General features: G+C 35.8%; 1 protein-coding gene across 7 annotated transcripts in view; it reads left to right on the forward strand.

Annotated features, from left to right (window-relative positions):
• The window catches only part of LOC129768073 (zinc finger CCCH domain-containing protein 13-like), a 176,573-nt gene that overhangs the window by 60,918 nt on the left and 88,720 nt on the right, over positions 1-26,935 (forward strand). For 6 of the 7 annotated variants that reach the window (XM_055769483.1, XM_055769487.1, XM_055769484.1 and 3 more), the window contains exon 2: positions 638-855. The gene's annotated coding sequence lies outside the window, so the exon portion shown is untranslated. Of the gene's footprint in view, positions 1-537; positions 562-637; positions 856-26,935 lie in introns of those variants that run through there. The other variant, XM_055769485.1, reaches the window with a different exon arrangement.

The raw sequence follows: 26,935 nt of genomic DNA on the forward strand, positions 1-26,935 counted from the left end.
TCGAAACTCAGGCCATCCCTGATCCATCAACTGCATTTCAGTCACGTAGCCTTCATTACCGTCGACGAGTTGTTGTTTTTGTTGTTGTTGCTGCAGTTTTATGCATTATGTATCTCTACCAATCCACGGTTTTAAAAGCATCTTCTTTTCCTTTCTTTCTCTTTGCAGAGTTACAGCCGTTACTTCCCGCTGCTGCCCGTCTGACCGCGTGAACGTTTGGTGGATTGTGGATTTCGACGGAAATTAAATTGATCGCCTCGTTGCCGCTGAGAGCTGTTGTAGCAAAGAAAAATACTCTCGATCGCGCGGGGGAGGGGAGGTGTAAGCAAACGAAGTTCGACGAGAAAAAAAATGCGCTGGAGGAAAACAGAAGAAGAAAATAAATCATATGCAGTGAAGTAACAGAGCGCAAGTTGTTTCAATTGAAGAAAATCAACCGACCAAGTCAGTGCGCGAATGTTTCGCAAAAGAGTGGTCGTGATTGGTTCGATTCCCGCATTTTTCTCTTTTTCTTAGTTTTCGCTGTTTCAACGGTTCAGTTCGCCACAGTGTGTTTAATAAGTGCATAAATTTGTGATCCCTTTGGTTTTGATTTGTAATTTGTTTTATTTTTTTCGTTATTGTGTGCTGCTGTTAGCTGCTATTCTCATCGAACGATCTTACCGTGTTAATCCATTCGTCCGCTCCAGTGAGGTGTGAATAGTAAATCAATTTTAGTTTCGAAAAAAAAAAATACGAGTAACGCTTGGGTTCTGGATTTTGACACATCGATACAGGAGAGGTCCGAATCGCGTCTACAGATTGGTGACTATTCAGAACTGTTTTGGTTACTGTCGCCACATTAGAGTAGAAACGGTAAGTCACGAAAAGAATTTTTTGCGACCAATGATGGCAATACAATTAATCTGTTCTGACATCATCAAATCAAATCGAATCAAAACACATTGGATTATTTGAACGAATTTAGAAATTGAATATACCGGAATATGCTTTAAAGCTTCATCAAACAGAACAACGTTATTTTCTCATTACAACAAACAGATTCCAGGCTCCGGGCTTTGATAGCTATGATAGCTATGATAGTTAGACTACACTTTGTGTCAGTTCAGAAACTGGTAGTGAAAAGGAACTTTTGAACAAGTTATTTTAATATATGCTTATTTTATTAACGTTGATTATAACGATTTTATCATTGAAGCCGTTCGAATAGCTCTAATGTCGTCATAACACGGTTCTCTTTATTTTGCCACAATTTTTGGAAAGAAGAAAGAAGTTATCTATTATGTAATAAATCAGATGAGGTGGCGAGGATTCAGGACACAGATGTGACTTTGAGCCGAAAATCAACCCACTATCAGTGACATATTGCTCGGCGCTTTATTGTGTAGCGAAATGCGATGATATTTGTGTCATTTTCGTTTCTTTCTTAAATCGGATTTGTGCACATTCAAATGTAGATGTTTCAACACACTCTTGTCAAAGGAGAACAAAGTTACATATGCTGATAGTATAGTTCTGAAAGTAAAAAAGATGCTGAAGACAGTTTCAGTATTATACAGTATATAATATTTCAAAGTATTCCCCATCGAGAAAACTACACTCGACAAAAAAATTAGAGGAACAGAGTGCGAAGTCGGAATTTTGACATGTTGTAACTTCGTGAAAAATCAACGCATATCGATGTGATGTGCATCATTTTGAAGCTACAACTTTCAGGTATTTGAATATTTTACGTACATATTTTTATCATTGTGTGTGTATGTGTAGTGGGCCACAACATCGGGAAGAAATGGAAAATCGATTTTCCTTTGTTTTTTCAAGAATATTCTGGATTAACACAATTTTTTGCTAACCAACTCAACAGCAAATCCAATCAACCTTATTAACCAGCTTATATTTGGTTCCAAGAACGTTCCTGTAGGACCTTCCCACACAGAGATATTTCAGTTTGCATGAAAAATTACCTCTTTGTCTTTGTCGAACTAAGTTCTAATGTTTGCAGGCAAATTTTTGGCCTAGTGTATTCCCTAAACATCTGTGAATGTTTCATATTGATACGTTCAGCGGTTTTTTTTGAGCCGACTCTACGAAATTGGAAAAGAGGCATGTAACAAAATATTAATAGATTTCAAACGCATATTACGCAACATAGTTATTGCGGAAGATGGTACAGTGATTAACATCAGACGAGAAATTTATCCAGCTTTTTTTTTCTTAAAGCACTTACAGTGATTGTAGTAATACAAGTAATCAATTTAACAATCAAAATATGTATGTTTCATCGATTTTACTCATCGCTCGCAATTTCAAGCAACTGTATTGCATACAGTACGGGCGTTATGAAACATTATTGCATATAATTCGAACTTGCATGGTATGGTTTCAGGCATTCGTCACTTGACAGAATCATTAAGGCGTCGTACACAAATTACGTAACGCTAAAAATCCGGATTTTGGACTCCTCTCCCCTACGTAATGCAATTTCCTATCTCTAATACACAGAAAGTAACGCAACCTCGACCCCCCCCCCCCCTCATTGCGTTACGTAATTTGTGCACGACGCCCTAATAGGAGATGCCCTTGGAGGACGGTTATATTCTATTATTTTCAAAGTTTCGAAGATAGGCTGTTTTGAGGGGTTCTACGTCGATAAAGATTTTATTCTCGTTTGTTTTCAATGATTGATTATTGAGTACATACAGCAATAATAATGTTTCTGGATTCTTCTACCACTTCAACGCTTACAAACAGTTTGAAGAATACAAGTTCACATTTTCCAGGGTCATCATTTGGAGTATTAAAAAAGTAGAATTTACGGGCTTTGAACAATTACAAGAATTTAATCCAAATGCAACTTTTCCAACAATTACAGTCCTACGTCAAGTTCCCGTGTGTGCCTCTAGGCTCAGGCCTATCTACTTTTTAATTTTCTTTAAAGAGAAATTGGCCATGGTTTGTCCGAAAAATGATCATGGTTTGTCCGGTTTTAGATATCACCATTTTTGAATGAAAAAAAATCGAATTTTCAAGTAGGGGAAAGACGGACGGGTGGATAAGATGAACGTCTGCATAAAATAAGTTTCTTATTGTTAAGGTGAAGGTGGAAGCTAGCCATTGTAGTAGTATAGGTAAAACCACGTGTAAAAATGGGGTAATAGTGTTTGTGAGAGAAGAGCAAAGCACATGTAAATAGATCAATTCACTTATCAGACTGTGTGGCGCTTCATTGACACGAGTTTTTGAATACATTTGAAAAAAAAATAACAATTCAATACTGAAGTTAAATGTATGAACGATATGTTCCGATGAACCATGCCAATTGCAAACATAAATATATAGAAGGGGTATTTTTGCATATGAAGTAAAATTCTGATTATACGCGAGCGTAACATGTGCAAATTTATAACACATGCGAATTAGGGCTCTTTTGATATTAACAAGTTCTACCGCATAGTAACTCGATGCTGATAATTCCTCAATATTTTCCTTCGTTGGTCGTATTCTTTTCACATATTCACGTTGGAGAACCTTAACCCTTCTCTTCGTTGGCTGAGACATTTTGATTGAATGTAATACTTTTCCGTTTATTGTTTTTGAAAGCATAGGCAGCCGTGGCAGTGTTCCGAGCTCTGCAATACAATTTTCTTACCCAATATTAAAGTTGCTAAAACTTACATTATAGACCCATTAAACGTAAAAATAATGATTGTATTGATATCAACACTATTTTATTCTATTGATTTTCATGACATGAAAGGCTATGACTCAGGAATAACATTTTATTGAGTGGTTTTGATAGCTGTTTCGATGATGTTGTCTGGCATCAGTGTCGAAAAAATAACGATGCTTTCACCAATGCAAACAAAACCATTGCCGAAGATTGAAAAATGAAAATTTAACTTTCAGAGCACTTGCTTGAGTTTTCCGACGTTTTTCACTATACAGTGCGACAGCAGATGAAAATTTAATATCTTGTGAGTAATCGGTTAGATTTTGGTTGATATTACTTCATGGGAGGTGTGCGAAAACGATCATTTTCTTCACATAGTTTCGCGCAATTATTGATTTTCGGGCGAGGGGTGAGGGACGGAGATGAAAGAAATGAGCGCCATTGTGGCAGCCATTTGTGGCTAGCTTCCACCTTCACCTTAACAAGTATTTTTTGTGTGTTTTTCGTTACGCGAGTGTTTTACTATCACGATCGAATCAACGGTAATTTTTCTTACTTTTACTCCAGAAATATTGATATTAAAAATCACTCCACCGAACGGAAAGACGAAGATGGTGTTTTAAAAACAGTTTGATTATCCCCTTTTCTTCACAATTGTCTACTAGCATAAGCAACCGGAAGCTTTGGTCGAACCAGCGGATGAAAGAAACTGTTAAGGGAGAGTCCCCCGTGAACACATTCTCTTCTTTTTAAATGGCACCAACGTTCCTAGAGGAACTTAGCCGTCTCAACGTAGTATTACACGTAGTATTTTCTATTAGTACAGGTCGGATTCGATTATATATGATACGATTGTATACAATTTTTGACTCGATTATATATATTTTGATTTTTTTAATAACTGAAATATGACTTATTTCAAGAAAAATGTAGCCTTTTAACGTTAAGGTGACATTTTAGTGGCTATTATAAGGACAGTAGGGTAAAAATCGTGATATTTGAAGATTTTCTTTGAATTTTCACCAGGAATTGTTTATATCGATATTACAGCGAAAAAAAGATAGAAGTTGGGTGTTAAAGAGCAAATTGTGATTGTGATTAGAAAGCTTTAATTTGATTGATGGAAACAATCGAGTTTAATATGAATTTTTGGGACAAAAATAATAACAACACATTAAAGATTGCTAACTTTTAAGTTTTTCAAATCCAAAATGTTATTTAAATCCACTAATTTAGATATGCCACTACTATATCTTGTAGTAATTTTTTAATCTTTCAAATGACAACAGAATCGTCGTAGCGTACTTTTTAATGTTAAGCCACTTTGAGGCAACAGAGTTCAAAAAAAAAATCTATAATTTTGTCATTGTTGAAATTCGAGCATATGGGTAGAAGGAATTTTCATCAAATATGATCGTCTATCACTTCCAGAGAGTTTCTGGAAAAAAGTATGTTTTTCGTATGAGAAAGGTGTTTTTTTTGACTATAAGGGAATGAATCAAAAATTAAATTGTTTTTTTTTATATTCAATAAACGAAAAATATATGCATAAAAAACGAAAAACGATGCATTTTTTTTTTGACTCGATTATATACAGTGAAAAGGAAGTTGTACTTAGTTGAGATTTGTATACCAAATAACACGCCTTGAATGCATTCTGATTAGCAAGCTCTAGAATACGCATAACCACAGTGCTAGTCGGAGGGAATTTCTTCAACGAAAAATTCCCTCGACCAGAACGGGAATCAAACCCGAACCCCCGGCATGTTAGGTGTTTCGCTAACTACTCGACCACGGGAGCACTTGGAGACTTCTAAATTTCCTTAAACTTAATTGTAATTCAATTTTACTTCTCGTCGAATATTAGGATGTTATTATTCTGAACACTAGAATTATATTATTTGAATTTTTTTCTTTTCTTAAAACAACAAAAAATGCGAATTACCCAAATTTTCCATTTATTTATTTCAATTGTCACAAAAGGTAGATAAACGAAGCTCGAGTCATGAAAACGTTTGCGCTTTTTATGGCAAAAACGTTTGACAGCATGAGGAAAAAAGCTGCAAGACACTTTTTTCAATCAAAATGCACTTGAAAAATATATTTCATTAAGTCTGCATGACCCAGGTTGTAAGTATCGAAATCTCCTCGACCTAGAGAGAAGATTCTATGGAAATCCGTGACGGAGTTCAGTAAATTGGCTTTAGAACTGACGGAAAAATAAGGACTGAAGCATTCGTTCAATAAATCAACTCAGATGGCTGGAAGAACCTAGCTTATTGGTTTCTAAAACGTAATTCGAATCTGTCATTCCGGATGCCGAAGTCTTTCCAAGACATGAAAAAATAAGAAAAATTACAAGGCTCTTCTAGGTGATTTTAATCCTTATTGGTTAATTATTTGTAAAGCCTATTTGAAGACCTCAAAAACCTGTTGAGTATATCAACTTGGATTTCAAAATATAACTTTTCGGTTAGTGTACATCTTTCCCACCCAAAGTGACCATCTTTCTCTTCAAGTGTCCGTCTTTCCCGAGACTTAGACTCGTGGTGAGATAGCTATATATTTTTTGTGAAATTTAAGAAAAAAAAACCTTTCCCTAGATGTTGCATTTCTTATTACTTGAGTTTACTGTCATCATATTGGTCCATTCATAATTTAGGCATTCTTCAGTATATTGCCTTTTCTGGGGCATTTTAAAGGTGAACAGAACTCAACACAGAGAAACTTTATTTCTGCTTCGCGCGAAGGAAAATAAAACAAAACAAACAAACTGCATATCATGACATCGAGCACGTTGTTTGGTCATGTGATGAATTTTACAATGAAAGAATCAAACTGGTTGCCGATTTAGAGACTCGAGGAGTACACTCACGCATGCCAGTTCGCGATATCTTAGCTACTCGCGACCTTAATTTTATGTTATCCATATATGTCTCCCTAAGCTAATATTATTATTTAGGTCGCATCTCCTACTCCCACTTATCCATTTTCCCTTAATTTCCTATTACATGAGCAGAACTTAGTACCCGTTGAGAAGAGATCATTACAGGAGCTATAAACATAGCATGGAGGCACTCACTACTAAAGGATACCAATGCTACATCACCTGGCGATGTAGATGTTACGACCCAACAAAGGCACTGTTACAGAAAAGGGTAATACCGACGGGGCAACGAAGGATTTTTTTTTTAAATGATTTAGATATATAAAGCTTATACAAATGGTGTAATGTTTCCAATATTCCAGAATAGTTCTGAATACGTACCAAATAATTATCTGGTGGTTGATTAAAAGTTAGCTCGAATGAGAGGCACATTGACACCAATAGAAGGTAGACTTCATAAACCTTTGAAACATGTGAATCCGTAAGAATATCTTATAAAACTTCTGTAAATCATGTAAAAGACAATTTTATTTATTTGTTTGCAAACAACTTCGTCTCGCCCGAACTTCATTTTTCAATATGAATGAAAGTATTCGTTCACGTTTTTTACCAAGCGAACGTATGTGGGTCCAATCGCAAAGCTCTTCATTGATTGATTACCCATTGATCATTTAAAATTTCCTTTTACCATAAATTGTCTAGTACTTCTGCGTTATTATAATATAAAATTACTAGCTGACCCGGCAAAGGTTGTTTTGCCATAAAAATTATTTCTATTGAAATGTTGGTTGTTAAATAAATAATAACTAATGTATTGTAAGTGTGTTTAAACGTTTTAGCGATCTACATATACGTGAAACGTTCGTTACTCTTGTGTTTGACATACCGAGGAATAGAGCGCCAAGTCGATGACCAACGACAAAAATTGAAAAAAAAACACAAACCATTCTTTGTATTCCAGTCCCGATGTATTTAATTAACGAATCTGAAGTGAAAATAAGAATATATTTTTGTTGTAAAGTAGACAAATTAAATGAAGAATATCAATATAAATTTCGTTGTTGCAAATGTATTTGTTGCTCTTCATCGAACCACAGAACTCAACATTAATATGAGCATTGAATGTTTTGCTCAGCTGAGGCGAATATGGCACTGCCGAACGATTTTCCATGTCAATGTCTGCGTTGCTAATTTTTATGAATGATTGTCTGTCATTGTCAGTTTTTAGTCGTTGATATATTGGACATCCACGTAAGGTTGCGGTCGTGTTGCGTTGGTGAATTCTTTGAGAAAATGGATGTACATTTTCCATCTGCCATGCAAGGCTATAAAAGTTTTAGATTACCGCACGGTCATGAACCATGTTTGTGGTAACAATATCGAACAATAAAAGCAATTTTAAGTTGTTGAAATTTGAATGAAAATTTTTATTCGATGTTGTTTCAATGCTTAATAGACATAGTCCTGACCCTAACTTCACAATTATCTATTGATCTACTTGCATTTCAACCAAAATATGATTCAAAATATGAAATAATTATCAGAGACTATTCTTGTTCAAGATACCTGAAGAGAATGTATTATTCTGCTACACAGAACACACAAAAGAGCCATATTTCATTTATTGTTTTTTGTTTTAGATTCGTGTTTATTTCTCTCGAAAATTCATAACAATTTACGCTTCACAGAAATGGAACACGAAGCTCAATGACTGGAATTTTTGAGGAAATTACACTATCGATTTCCTCAGGGTGTATTTTGTCGATTATCCAAATTAATTTTTTTTTGTAATTTTGCCATCCAGCCGAATACATTCAGCAAGGTCTAGAACCGAATACATGTAACGTTGTAATTAAGGTCGTTCTACATTTCATTCATTTTTTTTGTTTGTACACACGTTTTGTAATATCATGACAATGCATGTGTTTAGACCTGATAATATCAAACGCTGCGTCGGCGTTGCTCATGATAGCGTCTGGCAAGTGAGTGTATTTTTCCTCGCACCGCTTCTGATTGTTTAGATTCGCAGTCGTTCGCTCTCTCCCTCTATATCGTTCGCAAGTAATTCTACGTTGAAATGGTGAACGTTAGGAACATTAGAAACATTATTACCATTGAAGAAGAAGATGGAGAGTGTCGTTTGAACGGTGGGTGTCAACGATGAACTCCAGATTGATGTTTCTTCTTCGAATCACATTTTCTCGCGTGATGAAAATTACGTGATTGTCACCTTGCAAACCGAGCATGCATGATATGAAGAATTTCAATAATTCATTATGTCTATTCAAAACGGTCTTCCAGCTCGCTGGCAATACGCATGGCTTTAGCCGAATTAAGGTTATTGGCGCATGAGAGGATGAATGTTCAATGCAGTGAACGCGCCATATGTCATTTAACAACCTAAACATTTGTCATTTAACAACGCTCTCTTTGAAAAACAACCTACGGGTCGATTATTTGAATATTATTTATACCAAAATAATAAAATAGAGATGAAAAATAGGAGATGGGGGTGAAGCTTTGAGGTTATATATAGTTTTATGCCAAATTTGAGAAAAAATAGAAATCAAAATTATTCAGATTTTTTGTTGCATAGGGCCACCCTAATCGGTATTAAACATATGGTAATTGGTACCCTAGCGGTATCATATATAGTTTACGTCTTATTTTCATGCCTACCAAATTTTTTGTGAATAATCTCTTGAAAATCGTTCGAGCCGTTTCGGAGGAGTTCAACCACGAACATCGTGACACGAGAATTTTATATATAAGAAGATTTTCAGACACAATTCTCGTTCAAGATTTTTCAATCACTTGCAAATAACATGTTTCTCCGTTACATGGAATGCATGTTAGATACAAATAATATAATAAAATAATATAATATAGTCATATAAAAAAATTAAATAAAAGTTCAAATCGGACGATTCGTGTATAATTTGTATGGCAGCCCTCAGAGAAGAGGGAGCAGTGTCGAACAACCATAGAACCATCTCTTGCTCCCTAAAACCTCCAAATGCCGAATTTGGTTCAATTTGGTTCATTAACTCTCAAGTTATGCAGACATTTGGGTTTTATTTGGGTTTTATTATTGCAGCCCTCAGAGAAGAGGGAGGAGTGTCAAACCACCACAGAAACCTTTCATGCTCCCAAAAACATCCACATGCCAAATTTGGTTCCATTTGCTTGATGGATAGGGAATGTTTGGAGAAAGCTTGTAGGGTGAGTTGGGGTGATTTAAACATACGGGGTGATTTGAGTTTTTCTGGATTTTTCTGGTCTGGCTTCTGCCCAAGAAACCTGGTATTGATCCCAGAAAACTGTTACTGGTTGAAATATTATCCTGAATTACTTTACAGAAACATAAGTATGTTTTTTCGATGAAACACATACTGGACCAAATCACCCCGGATCAAATTATAATGTCCAAAAATCATCTCTTTTATTTTACTATGTATTTGGTAGTTTGAAACTTGATATAATGTATAAACATGATTGATTGAGAGGAAAGAAGTGTAGCTCGGTGTACATGTGACTTTTTTTTTATTTATGGATTGTTAACATTTCGCAATTTGCTTAGGGAGGCCAAATTACCCCCACTTACCCTCTGTGGTAAAGCACTAAGCACTAACTGTCCGTAGTCAAGGGTGGTGTTCGGGACTATGAACGTTTAGAATTGAAATTCGTAAATCTGCCTGCCTGATAGCTAGATCGAGTTCCGATACCTCTCAAAAGCAATTGGATCTTCTGGAAGTGACTCAGTCTGCGAATTAAAGCTAGCGGTGGTATTGTTACCGGACTACAACGGACCGCTACAAACCCAGTAACATAATTTAATGAGTGGAATGTTTATTTTTTTCTCAAATTTCCATAGCATATTGCTTAGAATTAACTGATAACGCAGGTAGTATTTGAAGAATAAACCCCTCACTTCACAAACCCAACTCTATTTTAGGAACGTGCAGTGAATCGCTATCGAATGCTAAACCAGCGGAGAATTGCCTAATCCAGTCACCTAGAAAATAATATATTTCTGCATATTATGCAAATAAATCAATGGAAACAGCCTATTAGCGATACAAACCCCTTCCCATAATGGTGTTCGGTTTTTTTTTTTCACTCCACTCATTGACATTTGTGTTGGCGATGGACGATGGAATTCCTGCCAAAACCAACATTCGACTTGACTCACGGGATTGACAATACGCGTGCTTCTTGTTTTTGTAGGGAAAATACAAACTGGTTGAAGTGTGTGGTGTTTCAGCATTTCACCTTGAACTTTAAGCTCAAGTGCTCTGGGACCGATCACGTCTGTTAAATAACATTCATTTTAGTAGTGGAATGCTACTAGTCGAGCGGACACCGATTCGAGCGGATTCCGATTCCGTGATGATTTTGAATGAATCACTTTGTTTCAGTTAATGCAGCTGAAGCAGCTGGAGGTTGGATGAGCGCCCGGTAAACCATATCGTGCGGCTGTTTTTCTATTCAGTTTGTGTCTCAGGCTGGTTCCCTTCCAATATTATACTTCCATTTGCTTCAGCAGAGATGAAAAATACTTGTTGATAATGCTAGATATTTTTGCACATTCAACGATCAAAGCAATGAAAACACAAGATGCACAAGACAGTGCTGAGACTCTAGAACAGGGGTTCTCAAATTGCTCCATGTCGTCCCCCTCAAGGTCCCAGGGGTCGACATAAACGAAAACTGTTTCTCAGGGTCGACGAGATCTATAGGGGTCTCTTGCCCAAAATAGTTTGAGAATCCCTGCTCTAGAATGAAGAGAGCAGGAAAAATGTCATCATACCAAATTGCCAGTGTTGTGACACTTTTCCTTTGGCAGTACTGAAAATGTAATTTCATGAAAGGGGTTCGTCTTAGGCACACAACACTTTCGAACATATAAAATAGGTACTTTTGAATTGACCTTTTTTTTGTAGAAAAGATGGCAAAAGAGTTTGGCTTACAATGATTTTTAAGGACCATAAAGTTTGAAAGGTTTTATTCAGATCCCTTTTCTACTTTTTAATTTTTTCCACTTTTTATCTATCAGCTGATCTACCCGTAATTTTTAATTCGTCCATCATGCAACATTTTCCTCTGCTTACTGGAGGAGGCAACAAATGCAAGAAACAGCAATAAACTCTTCAAAGTAGACAGCGTGGCTATAATTTATGAGTATAAACACCGTTTGTGCAAAATGTTATTATTAAAACTGCTCGTAAAATTATTTCACCAATTATAATCAATCATCCTAATGTTAGGTCATATTTATGGCAATAGTTTGATGCTTGGTTTCGAAACCTTATCATCATTTTAAATAACAGAGTGATGTTTGGAAAAAAATACTAATATCACCAATACTTGAAATACAATAATTCCAGTGTGATTCCGACATTCCGAAAACGGTCAAGTGATCGATATTGCAAATAATCAAAACGATCAGTTCCGTCAATTGACAATGCGAATGAGCTACTGAAAATATTGTTTTTCGACCTTCGCTTCCACAACATCTTTGTGATCATTGTGCGGTTAGATTTGAGCAACCAAAAACAATATCTTGTAAGTTTATATAAAATATTGGAAAATTTGTGATAATACAACGAAGGAGTAGGAAACTGATGGTTTTTTGGTAATAATAAAACATCGAACCTTAATAGAAAATTAATTACTCTTATCTACGCTCTTATTCCAGGTTTGCTCCAATTACTCGAGGTAACGAATAGTTAAAGATATCAGCCGTTTGAAGTTGTAATATTTCTACCCAAAAACAGTTTCTCAAATTTCTAACAACTGATTGATTGTGAAGGACGATCTCGTAGGTTGATTTTCTACACATGAATTGTTGGGTTCCTTCAAAATTTTGAATTTATTTGACTCTGACTTTAAAACCACCACTCAAAACAGACGTTCGCGTTGCATTCCCAATTATAACGCGAAGCTCTCCAAGGCGAATGTTTACATTTTGGTTTGCGGCAGTAATCTTTTTTTACGACTAAGGCGCCATACTGCCTCCGCATTCCGATCTGTTTCTGGCCGGGGCGCACAAAAAACAACAATGCAACCAAAGCTCTCTCTCCGAGGTCGCTCGTAAACCTGTTTGTTTCGGCTATTTTTATTACTGTGCAATATTTTGGACGGGGACGTTGTTTTGTCTGTTTTAATCGCTGATTGTGCGAAATTTTGCGCAACTTTTTTTTAAAAAAACTCCGTTACAGTAACTGAGCTTGCCAATGACTAGCTGATTGATGGACTTACTAGCTGGGGTGGAAAATCTTGGAAAGGCGTAATCCGATCTGGTTGGTCTGGTTGGCTTTGCTCCACATAGTGCCTTCTCTCACGACAGTGCATTTTATCAACACATGCGATACCATTGAATATTTTACGGATATTTTGGAGCAGTTAAGTGGAATAGTCTGCAATATTCCAAATTTTCGATATTCTTGCACTGGATCATCTAGGCTTACAACGGGAACAACATAAATTTGTATCCAAACAGTAAACTTCAACATATTTGATTATATTTACATGATAAACTGCTCGTTCCATAGGTTCACGACAGCAAATTGATTCGCTGATTTCCCTAGAGTATAGTCATTAAACAATCATATCACCTTGATATCTCGCCTTTGTCTTTGCAATCTTCTCCTGATTTGACTACATCTTCAACAGATCTATTTTATCATGTCAGTGAATATCGGTAATACTTCAACTCTTCAACTCTCAAAATACTCATAGATCATACATTTATTAAACATTTTTAAAAACTATTTTTAAATTTTCTTCAAACTTTTGAAATATTCGAATCTGACAATTCCATGCCACCTTTACCGGCCATTGAGAGCAATATCTCAGATTACAGTGAAACGTTGTGGATGTAAATCAATAAAAATCAATGGGTCATTTAATCAACTTTGCATAAATATTCGAAAAAGGATTAGACTCCTTTTTGAAAATGGCCAAAGTTTTATTAATATTTTTTTTACAAAAACATATAACTCAAAAACTATAATACCTGCCAATTTTTATTCAAAAAATAAAATGTAGGAAATTCTAAAGCTTTCATAAAAAAATCATAAATAGATTTTTTTAAAAACATTTTTGCTCAAAGACGTATATTTCAAAAAATTCATGAAAAAATTATATGAATATCCCTCACAATTTCTAATAATCGGTACATCGGAAGATAAGCCCTTCACAGGGAAAAAGTTTTTCTTACAACAACTTTTTCATGTTTACAATTTCACTTATTTGAAATTGTATGGGCTATTCGTGCATATTTTATTCATTATTAATGGTTTGATATTTTTCAATGAAAACTTAAATATTTTTCAGCATTTCATTCCTTAACCAACACTTTGTAGTTGTTATATCTTTTAAGTGATTTTTTTTGAAATTTTGATTCTTTTTTCCAAATTTTTTTTCAAAAAATCTTAATAATTTTTCGTAAAAAATAAAAAAAAAACTTTGACCCTTTTCAAAAAGTAGTCTAATTTTTTAAAAATATTTTTAAGTATGCAAAGCTGCTTAAAAGATCAATCTCTTTACACCCACAAACATAACACTGCTATCTGCAATGGTTCTGCTAACTCCTAAGACGATTTGGCATTAAATTCGACAATTTTCTCATAAACGAACATTGGTTATGTGAAAAGTTGGGGAAACCAAATTTATATATGTTGACCAAATTTTGGTCATTCCATCCCTCACCATATATCAAAACAAAGTTCAAAGCATTTTAGGTATGTCGAAATCGACCAGCACCCACTGCTTGAACCATCGAGATACAATTCTTAGATTCTCAGACGTTCTAAAAAGAACCGAATATTCATAGTTACAATTTTATTTTAAAAAGTTATAAGTATAATGAACAAAATTGACTTTCTTGGTTGCTACGCATTCTACACGATGTAATGCGTATGCTCAACATGCAAACAAACGTTTCCGAAAAATCACAGTTTGAACGCATAACTGACGTAGTTCCATACAGATTTCATACATCGTTCGAAAATTAACAGTAATTTTTCTCCATTTTAATCAAATTCTTTATAGAGTCGAAACATGCATTGCATGATAATGTTATATTACTTGTCGTTTTCTTATAGAAGAAACCGTTGAAACACCGCTAATATAATAACTATTCTCTGTCTAGTGCACCGCGGAAAACTTAGAAAGACAATCTCGTTTTTCATGTTTTTTTATGAAACTACGGATGGAGACGTATTGAGTCTTATCGGAAATGTAAATACTACACTGCCCTGATACGCATTCTACACAATGTTATACGTATGTTCAACATGCAAACAAACTTTTTTTTGTTCGAAAACATTTGAGCAATTTTGAAAAAACCTTTCCAAAAAATCACTTTTGGTGATGATCTGGCTGCTTTGTGCCATTGTAAACAAACAGTGCTTCAACTTATATTCTAGTGTATTGGTAGTGGAGACTACCATACACTGCATGATTTTCATATATGTGTGTGTAAGCGCTGAGCGAAACCCAATGGTTTTGTATTTTTCACGTGTCAAGTTTCTATAAGACCAGTTACATTTTTTCGTTGTTTTAGTTGTTTTGATCAATAAATCTGGAAAATACAAAAGGGAAAAGTGCTCACGGAGAGAAAAGAAAGACAAATCGATGCATTTCACCAAGAAAATGTTGGTATCAGAGAAATTTCTCGGCGGATTGGGCGATCCCATCATGTAGTGCTCAATTATTTGACGAATCTTCAAGGATACGGTAAGAAGGAGTGAGAGCTCTACGTAAATCGAAGCTCTCTGACCGGAATAAGCGGGAAATAGCTAGAACAGCTTCGAATATCTCAAAATCGCTTATGCAAATGAAGCAATATTTCAATTTAAATGTTGCTCGTGACAATTCGTCAAGTTTTTGTAAAAAATCCTCACATAAAGAGGGTTTGAAAGGTTAAAGCTTCTTATCTTACACCAATCGGAAAACGATCATATTCATATCAGCCAGGAAACTAAGCAATGGATTAAGGACCAAAAACTTATTTTCCAGACTTGAATCGTGTTGAAAATCTTAGGGGGATCCTTGCGCGTAGAATCTACACTGAGGGAAAACGGTACACCACGATTGAAGAGCTCAAGGTCGCAATTTCTGAAACATGGAAAAAATATCGAGAAAATCACTCAGCAGCAGTATTCCAACACGAATTTTCCAGGTTTTTAGCCTGAATGGCATGGTTGCCAATTATTGACATGTAAATCAGTCGATCGTTTTGAATTTTTCATTGATGATAATTATGAGTTTTGAAATAGTCTTATAGAAACTGGACAGCTGAAATTATCATATTTAAGCACAATAAATAAACAAACAACTCCTTTGAACGAAATTGACGTTAAATATACTTTATTCTAAGCTTTCAACAATGTATGAATGTATATTGTTGAAATTCTAACTGTTTGTGTTGCAACAAAATAGAATCAGGGTGGTCTTATAGAAGTTGAACAAAGTATAGTTACATAGTTACATAAGTGTAGTTACATACAGCTTTCATACATCCTTCGAAAATCAACAATTACTAGTATTTTGTGCTGCAAGATAAATTTACATTTGAATCACGTTCTTTGTAGAGTCCAAACACGCCTTTCATGATAGTGTCTCATCACTTAGCGTTTCCTAATAGATGAATATAAGCAACTATTGAAATGCTGCTCATATAGTTACTATCCTCTGTTCACTGCACTGCGATGAACGTAGAGAAGCAATTTTGTGTTTATGTCGCAATTACTTAAATTTCTGCATTTGAATCTTCAAATAGATAATTAAACAATCAGTCCATTAGCAAAATATATTGGTAATATAATATTTTTTTTTTGATTCATTCAACGTACTCAACATTTACTCATACCGTTGGTATAGGAAAAAATAATCAGACTTTAAATAACCAGTCAGTTTAATTAACTTATTTTTAAAATAATCAGTTACATAAATGAACAGTCCATTTTATCGTGCGTTCTCGATATAAACAATACTTCTACAGTCTAAATGGTATGCAGTCGAAGATTTAACGAATTAGATACAGCGGCTGTATAAAAATTTTACTACAAATTCCGCTGTTTAATTTATTTTGCGAACATCTATTCTGAATATTTAACCCAAGTTCAATACTTATACATCGATACTTTTTCAAAACTCCACTTTAAAAAATCTTTTAGATGTTTTTTTAACATCTCCATTTTCTTCATGTGATGGATACAATTATAAAAAGAGTTTGTGGAGAAGATTATAGGCTTATAGGCTAATGATAGATTTTCGATCAGATAACTTTTTTTTTCTCTGCGCTTGATTTTATCCGTCATCCGCTTTGTGAATGCTCTATGTCTCAATGAGCCTTCTACTGCCTTCTGTAATTCCGCGTCGTCCTGAATCGTGGCCGGTGTAATGGATTCATTTTCACCTTCCGTGTCGGAGCTATCATAGATTCGCAACAAATCCAGAGCACTTTTTCCAGACATTTCACAATTTTTTTTTCAACCCTCTTTGGTTTTATCCTACAACAACTGAAACTATCGACGGAGAAGTTTTGACTATTATCGGAAACGTAAATGTTAATACTACAGACAAAGCAACCTGGTGATTACGTCTAGTTATGCGAACAAATGTTTATTGAAACGATTGATTGTCCGCATAAATAGACGGAGCGTTTTCAAAATCAAAAAATATGTTTTAATCAGAAAAATCTCCTAGGCCCCTTTTTTGGCCGATAATATCCTTCAACTGGACAGATTATTTCATTGGAAATTAGCACTGTTATGCTTGTAGGCCAAAAAACAACAAAAATGCGTTTTCCCAACACTAATGGTGTTGGTGATTACGTCTCCTATGCTAACATGGGCAGTACATTGAATCGCCATCTTCACCATATCGATTCTATCATGTCAGTGGATATCGGTAATACTATAACTACTTCAACTCTCAAAGCACTCTTAGATTATACACTTATTAAACATTATTAAAAACTATTTTTAAATTTTCTTCAATCTATTGAAGTATTCGAATCTGTAATTGACGAATTTCATGCCAACTCGACTGGCCATCGGCATTTTATGAAACTACCGACGGAGACGTATTGATTATTATCGGAAATGTAAATACTGATACTACAGATAAAGCGATCTGGCGCTTACGTCAAACTATGTGAAAAAATGTTCGTTGAAGCGATTGATTGTCCGCGTAAATTGACGTAACCATTTTCCGAATGGAACGAATATGTTTTAATCCACAATATCTCTCAGGGCCTCTTTTTATCGATAATATTCATTAAATTGACATATCATTTGATTGGAAATGTTTGATTATGCTTTAAGGCCAAAAACAACAAATATGCCTTTTCCCAACAATCATGTTGTTGGTGATTACGTCACCTATGCGAACTTGGGCAGAAGAGTTTTTCACAACTTTGCTAAACTATAAACCATACAATCTACATAAGACCCCCACAACTCGATTTCAGGTCTGTTACTTAGACCACCCCCCCCCCCCCCCCCCTTATAAACATTTTGAAGTTTTTTTTTGTGTCAACTCGTGTGGCGGGTGTCTCCGTAGCCACATTGGTTGCGCGTTCGCTTAGTAAGCGATCGATCGTGAGTTCAAAACTCAGGACCCTCATTGACCATCTTTGTGTTGTTACAGAATAGCTACGTCCACGCAACAATCATCAGCGATGGAGATCGATCCACGGTCGAAATAAGATCGATTCATCCATACAACTGCTCTGCTCTGCAAGACACATCGGGCTGCTGTTCTATAAATAACTCAACAATGATCAATCAACTGTCTCCGCTGTCCGGTGGTCCAACTGGATAATGGAAGAACAGAAAGAATACTCTTACGCCTAAATGGCTACTGTGTGAATGTACCATATGTAATGGTATAGAAGGAATACTGGCGAACGGCAACTGTGTAATGTGCTAATTATAGATATGATAACCATGTGACATGTACACGATTAAAATTCGGCTTTGTTACAGCTAAAATGCTAATGAGCCTTAAATAAATAAATGGGATACAACTCGTGTGGCACCCATACATCCAGTTTTTTTTTTGGAATCCAATCTTCTGCAAATGGTTCCAAACGGTTTTATGGTATATACCCAGTTCCTTGCCAATCGAGCGAGTGCTAACATGCCGGTCTACTTGGATGATTTCAACGATTTTATCGGTTCCCACGAATATTGGCCTACTAGTACGGGGTGTATCGTCGACAGCCACTACACCAGAACGAAATCGATCAAACCAACGCTATGCTGTGCGAATAGTTACAGTATCGGGTCCATGAACTACACGATTTTTTTCGGCCGCCTTCGTTGCAGTTTTACCTCGCAGGTAGTAAAAACGTAAAATATTTCTTATAATAAATATTTTCGAATTTCTTGCTTGGTGGGCTCCATCTTTGACGCGCTATAACTTGAGACTGAAAAGGACAATCACAACACTGTCAAAACGACACTTGTAGCACAGATTGTCGTATTTAAATAGCCGTATAGTATGACCCGATGGGATAAGTGCAACACAAGATATGTCTAAGTGTTGCCATATATTGACAATATACGACATTTCTTTTTCCCCAACCCAATATTTACATTTATATTCCTACAAAAAAAAACCTAACCTATTTCTACACTTAAAAGTGAACTTAAAGGTAAATGAATTTGATAAACTTAACTAGATTTATAACTAATAGTACAGAAAATTAGTAGCTCATTATCAAAAGGATTTAGAGAGGAAGTGCTCGGATAAGAACGAATAACCAAACGAAAATGTAAGTCGTAAAATATTGTATATTGTGAGTAATGAATTTAAAAGAATATATTACAGCTTTGAAGCTGCGAGTTTGCTGCTATCTGGACGTTTTTTCTAACATCATCCGAACAGATATATTTGGAATAACGGGTGAATCATAAGTAGCACGACTAAATGAAAACTCGTTAAAAAAGATATTTTTTAATTCAATTCTTTATTGCATTTTCATAAGTCCATACAATGCGTATTTGAGATGCGAAAATAAAATATATAAATATATAAATAATATATATAATCATCGTAAACAAACGAAAACACACTTAGTACGAACGATAACAAAGAGGAGAAAGAAGACAGTGTTTCCACATGTACAGATTTATCTGGAAAGGTACAGATTTTTTCGTTGTTTTTGGTACAGATTCTGTACGGTACAGGGCGAAGATTTTCGTCGAAAAGTACAGGTCGGTACAGATTTTTTCCGCGTGTGCAATTTCTCACTTTTGAACAAAGCAACATTAAGGTACATGATACCATGATATTTATACCGCAGTATCGATGGGTGCTGCTGATCTTAAGAGCATTTACAATGCAATAATTGATCAGTTTCATGAGGACGAAATTCGTTGTGTTAGAGGCGTTTCCAGGGTTCTACGATGGAAATATACAAGATCTGGAGAATGAATTTCGTACCCTAAAGGTAAAATTACTCCGTAAGGAAATCACAGTTTCTGAAACTATGCCTCACTTATCGGCAATTTTTTCCGAAGGTAATCAGAACAAAAATAAGTTTCAAAATCGGCTCAGCAACGATGAACGTTATTTTGAGATCAAAAGATTTGATTAAACATTGTGGCTATGTATCAGCATCATCAAACACACGAAAGGCTTGCAAATGTGAATGTAGTGTTTGTAGTAAATAAATGAGTATTTTTTTTCATTCTAATAAAATATATTTTTTCTACAACGAACATTTTCGATGGTACAGATTTTTGAATGAAAAAGTACAGATGAGAAAGATTTTTAACGCCTTTGGTACAGATTAAAATGTGGCAACACTGAACGAAGACCATACACAGCCGTTTATCTCTCTTTAGCTCGTGTGGCAGAAACGTGACATTAATTTAGTCCCACTACTTCTAATTCACCCGTTACTAAACTGGTCAATTATCGCATTTTAGATGCTCTTATTTTAGATATGTTTAGTTCTATCTGCATTCATTCCAAGGGGTACTTCTTCAGTCATTTCAAGTAATAGCACAGACCAAAAACTGTGTTAAAATTTTCACACTGCAAAAATCTGTAGCTATTTGTACTTTATGACAAAACTCTAGAATCTGTACCATACACAATATGTACCGAGAGAATCGAAACAATTTGTACCTTTCCGAATAAACATGTACTTGTGGCAGCACTGACTGTAATATAATTTATTGATAATGAATTTATATATTTTTTATATATTTATAAATATTTATATATTTATATATTTATATATTTTGTACAATTTACATTTTAGTATTTCGGTAACAATTAATTTTCATTACTCTTCTTTGTGATGATTGCAAAAAGCAATTTTAGTTGACACGTTGAAACCCGGCCGAACTAGGGCACCAACAATGAACTTCCCGTCTGGGCCACGTCGGTTCCTGTAGGCCGATAGTGTTACCACGATTCAACCACGGCATCGGAGCGCTGGATTCGTGAGATGATTGTGCTTCAATCGAATCCACTGTTCGTAAGTTGATCCGGAAGTGAATTCTATAGCTCTTTTATGTTCGTCCCCACTGACTGGAGACCTTAAAGTACTGGATTTGTGAACGGTGATAAAGCGTTCGTCGGGAGGCCCTTCAATTTTGTAAATAGTGTTGATTACGTTCGCATAGAAATCACCTTGAGCACTCTCCACGAGCGATTCTTCAGCCCAGCAAAGCTCGTCGGCTCTCGCCGTTTTACAGGATATTCAATAAGTTCAAATAAACTTTAAAAATTTGTTTAAAACATAAAAATACAAGATATTCTTTTTTGCGTCAATAATGTTTATTGATGCAACGTTTATTGAGAATCTTTGCCTATGCAGCGTTATACATATGCTGTTACACTCTGCCAATTCGTCTATTGATTGAATTTATTCAACGTAACATTTGTGGTGATATACGCCAGTGGCAGTGGATGCATTAGAGTTCTCCTTTAGTTCGAAAAGCTACGATTTGCACCCCGGCTGCCATCTCCAAGGGGAAGTACAGTTCGCGTCAATGAACCTATGTATTTCTAGGCGTTCGAAGCAGATTTATCCGGAAAGGTACAAATATGCAACAAATATTTTGAATGGTACAGATTGCGATAGAGATTTTTGAATGAAATAGTACAGATGAGAAAGATTTCATTGCTGCTGCAATGATAAATTACAGAAACTTTTCCAATTTAACAAGCATCAACGTGGTATGGGAAGCGTTCCCAGGGTTCTACGATAGGGTTTTACATGATCTGAAGAACGGATCTGTGTCCTAAAAGTAAAATTGCTCCGGAAGGAAATCATTGTTTCAGAAAACAAACATTTGCAGGATAAGAGAATAAATATTTAATGCCTAAGAGAATTAACGGCTCGCTCGTATTTCCGGCCCCTGGATGCCTTAATGTACATTTCCATCAAATGTAGTATCGCGACAAAGTTGCGTCGAACAGCAGACCACGGCCCTTACTCAAACATACACTGACATTTTTTTTGAAGAAAATACATTATGTTATTAATAAAAAATACTGAAATCGATGAAAGAAAAATATATTTTTTTATATGTGATTGAAAAAAATCTCATTTTTTATTTAACACCCGTTAGTATCCGTTGGTCCCATCCTCTTCCTTTAGGCCAACGCTCCTGAATGAGAATTTTACCAGTTTTAAATTAACCCATATGGTTTACGTTGAGTTGTTTCTTCTGAAAGCTGACTTGCGCAGATTTGTCTCTTCTGAAAACTTTCGCTAAACTAACACTCATCTTTTTCCATCGCATATTTATTTATCGATGTTCCTTCAGCTCCTGTTGTTCCATGATCCGTTCCTCTTCATTCAGCTTGAGCTACTCTGTTTACACTGTAATACGAACACTGGATGTTAAGCACCTCGTTTGACGTTCTGAGCCCTTCCTTGAACTAGTTTTCAAATCTGTCTTAGACGGTCAGTGAAGTAACTATGTGCAAATACTATGTGAGCTTGGCTGCTTGATTTAGATGCACCTATCTCATAGTCTATAGTTTATACCACCCTCCGACGATTAACCATTTGATCTTTACAGACTCATTTCTATTAATTAAATGAACTTCGAAAAACGTCTGTGAGAACTATTCAATTTTATTTCTCAACCAGAATCCCACGAATTCTTAAAATGAAAACAATTCAAATGCTAAATCGAACTCATCTAGATTTACCAAGAAACGCTACAAACACGCTTTCAACCTTAGTTATTTGAGTTTTTCAATTGAATCTAAACGTCATCGGATAATCCAATGAATTAAGCTTATTGTTAAGCGCAGATTCTTGTCTACAGCCCACTAACGAATTGGAAAGGCCACCAATTCGTTGCGAAATAGTTCGCAGTTCACAGTCGAGCCACAATCGACTCGTAAATCCCTGCTCAATAAAACCGGGCTTTGCGATGAAACGAAGACGTCTGTACTCTGCGCGCGCGCATTGATTAATAGTTTTACCCTTCCGATTGTTTGCATCTTGGCTGCATTTCGACATCCGCAAATAAGCAAAGCACGCCGCACGAGATGTGGTGAACACCACCTTTCTTCATGCAGAAGGTGAGCAAGTGAGCTTTTACTCGTGATGGATTTGAGAATATTTGCAGATCGTGTTTGGCTTTGATCAGCGTTGGGATGAGCTAATGCTGACCCATATTCGTCTTGTTCGTAGTCATCATGACATCAAATCACGTTGATTATTTTCGTACACACGATCGAAACGTGTTTTACAGAGAGTGGTGTTACTTAAGTCTGACATTGGATGGGTCTCAAGATCAGTTGTATGGAGTTTTTAGGTGATGTGTACTCTTGTTTGACATTCATCTGTTGATCAATTCTTGTGTTTGCTTAATTTATGCTACACGTTTCCAACATACATCACGAATTGGAAATATGCCTCATGACAAAATTTTACTCACGTCGTATGTCTTCAGCAATTACCCACAAAATGAATGTGTCGCGTTATTGCTGCAAAGTGCTACGCCCAGCCGTCGAGACTTCGACGAGACTTGGCGTGTTAGGAATTGATGAGTTATAATTATTGTAAAATGCATCACTCACATTGTTAAACTGCGGAATCGACTTATTTATTTTTATAACAGCTCTTCATTTTATATACTCCTAACATCTTAATAATTCAATCACATAAATTCATTATTCCATTCAAAGAAGGTGCTTGGTACGCATTCTCTTTTGATTGAAGATTTTCCCGTTTTCTTAAGGTTGCTTATCATTAGGTGCACCTCTCTTCGTTCATCTACAAGCAGTGACCGGTTTTCTAAAACCAAAGTGTTTACCACCAACTTCAGCATCCAACGTCCGACCTCATGAGTGCATCATAACCTCGAAATGAACAATTTATGTACTACACAGTCTGCGTGCGATTGTTCACAAATCACCTGAATGTGTTTCGCTGTTGCACACCTCTGAGGGTGATGTGTGCGTATGTCCGACGACTTAATGCAACCCGATGCAAATTTTTTGTTCACGCTATTTTTCCGATGCACAATAGCCATGTTGATATGTACGATCGTGCAGTTGCGATTACGTTTCTGGGGTGGTGGAGGTTTCCTCTGCTTGCTGGTTATTACCCAGTTGCGAAAACGACCGTCGAGCGTCAATGTCACGCGTGGATTGGATTCCGTTAATTGAACATCAGTTTAGTAACCAAAATAAATAATTCGCGGTTTCAATAATCAGAATGAATTGTTGTTTTGTCTTCACACTGTGACACTGTTTCGAAAAGACCTGTAAACTTACAATTGTATGTTTTTGAGAGCATGAAATCTTCAAATTGTTCGGCTCGTACTGCCATCCGGGGGCAAATTGATCACCGGGATGAAATTATTCAAAACGGAATTTGGAAGGTATTATTAAATTAAATTTATAAACATTTCCATAAGACACGTTCAATAATCATCTGCAGGTTCTTTTCGACAGTGCTTCAAATAAATTCGCTTATCAAACCTATATACAGGGTCTTTCAGATTAAACGCTCACGCAAAAAAAATCGAATAGCTCCTTATAAAAATGTTTTTCGCTCCGTCGATGTTAGCACAGCATTCCCCACTTCGGGACGATAATATTCGGCTACTCGTTCAGTCTGATCGGATGTTTTTAGTGTCAAGATATACATTTCACAAGAACATGTATTTTTAGCGAAATCTTATTACTCGAGCAACCGAAGCGTTAATAAAATTTTCTCCTCTTATGGTAAGAATTTCAATATTTCTTGTCATCGATTACTTTATCTGGGGGTACGTGAAGAACCGTTGCTATATTAATAAGCCACAGAATTTGGAGGAAATTAAAGAAGAAATAACTCGGATTTTCAACAGCATTGAAGACATAATGTTATAGTTGTGCATGAATAATTTTATTCGCCGTTCAAAACGCGTTATCGAAAAAAGGGGTGGTCACAACGAAAATGTTCTAAAATAAATATTATTTTGGTTTTTAAAAATAAAAATCGGTTCACTTTTGTAGAAGTTATTAAAATTTGTTGGGTGAGCGTTTAACCTGAAAGGTCCTGTATATAAAAATCTCTTATCGGCTCAACCGATTTCGATCAAATCATGACAGGTCGTAATATATATACAATACTGCTAGGATACCGATTACCATTTATTTAATACCCGATTAGGACGGTCCTATGCAGAAAAAAAAAATCCTGAATATTTTTTTTCTTAAATTTGGCACAAACCATATAAATAACCCCAAGTTTTAATCTCCATCCCCTATTTTTAATCGTGATTTGAGTATATTTGTATAATCAATATTCAAAAATTTAACCGTCGTTCGTTTTTTAAACAGAACGAATTTATTTACATTGTTAAATAAGAGATGGCGCTACATCCGCTACAACTTCCATCCATATATGCGCAAGTAACCTCAATTCATCTAAAGTTTTGCTTTAGACGCTAAAGCAAGGCGCATCTTTGGAGAGCTGGAAGTCATTTTGAATGCACAATGAATTATTGCAATTCTTCAAATCACACTTGTTCGGATTACAAAATAACAATATTGTCATCAATTCAAACACCAGTTACAGAGCATAGAGTATAGATTCAATTCGCAAGCGTTACTAGAATCAGTGCAGACGATTGCACAATGACGCGAGAAATTGTGATTCGAAGAAAAAGCAAAAACCTGGAATTCATCGTTGACACACCGTTGATACGACTCGATACGATACGTGTTCTTCTTCAATGTCACTAACGTTCCTAACATTCTCAACGAAGTAATTCTTGTGTCATTTTCATTAGTACTTAGTTCCGATTTATATGCTTGACTGTGTTCTGAGGAAAATGCTTTTGAATGAGTGCGAAAAACCTCTCAGCCGTACTTAAGAAACAATACCTTCTTATTGAGCTTCATTACAACGTTACACGTCTTCGGTCCCACGCGCTTCTGGATGTATTCATTTCATTCTTTTTCAGTTTGGTTAGTCAACGAAATACGCCCTGAGGAAGTAGTTTTCCTAGGAAATTCCAAATCTGTATACTGCACCCGTATGCTCAAATCCGATCGAGTCATAATTTCCCGAACAGATCGCCATCTTCCTTTCTGCAATTCGTTCAACTCAAGTCCAATTGAGTTGTGCAAATGCGGCAACTTTGCCACGCAACTGAATTGAACCGACATGGTTAACGCCCCTGCTCACACATCGTTGCTTGTGCGTGACTTTTTGGCCGAAAACAACACACTAATGATGCCGCAGCCACCATATTCCCTAGATCTGGCCCCCTGTTACTTTTTCATGTTCCCGAAACTGAAGAGGCCCATGGAAGGACGACACTACGCTACGATTGACGATTGACGGCATCGTAGGAGGAGCTGAACAAGATAAAAAAAAGATTTTTTTAAGTGCTTCGAAGATTGTAAAAAACGTTGGCACAAGTGTATAATATCCTATGGGGATTACTTTGAAGGGGACAAAATAGATATTCATCAATAAATAAATATTTTTTTTAAAAAACACAAAATTCGCGAAACTTTTTGAACACACCTCGCATAGACCGTTAAAACATCCAAACATACTTACAATACATTAGTTATTTTTTATTAAACAAAAATATTCACTAGAAATAAAATTGTATGACAGAACAACTTTTGCTGGATCAGATAGTCTTATATATAAAAAAAGGTTTTTCCACGTACGTTTAACTCATCATTACAGGTGAACGGCTGATCAGATTTGAGTCGTCTATATATCGTTGAGTTCTTCTCCATCCAAATTAGAATGGTAAAATACTTTGGAAGATATTTGAGATGAATATGCATATTCTTCAAATATATGAAACAAGGTTTTTCTCACGTACGTATAACTCATCATCGGAATCGGTCCACGGGCATATGACCAGAAC

The sequence above is a fragment of the Toxorhynchites rutilus genome, chromosome 2, assembly GCF_029784135.1.
Source record: "Toxorhynchites rutilus septentrionalis strain SRP chromosome 2, ASM2978413v1, whole genome shotgun sequence".
Lineage (NCBI taxonomy): Eukaryota > Metazoa > Arthropoda > Insecta > Diptera > Culicidae > Toxorhynchites > Toxorhynchites rutilus.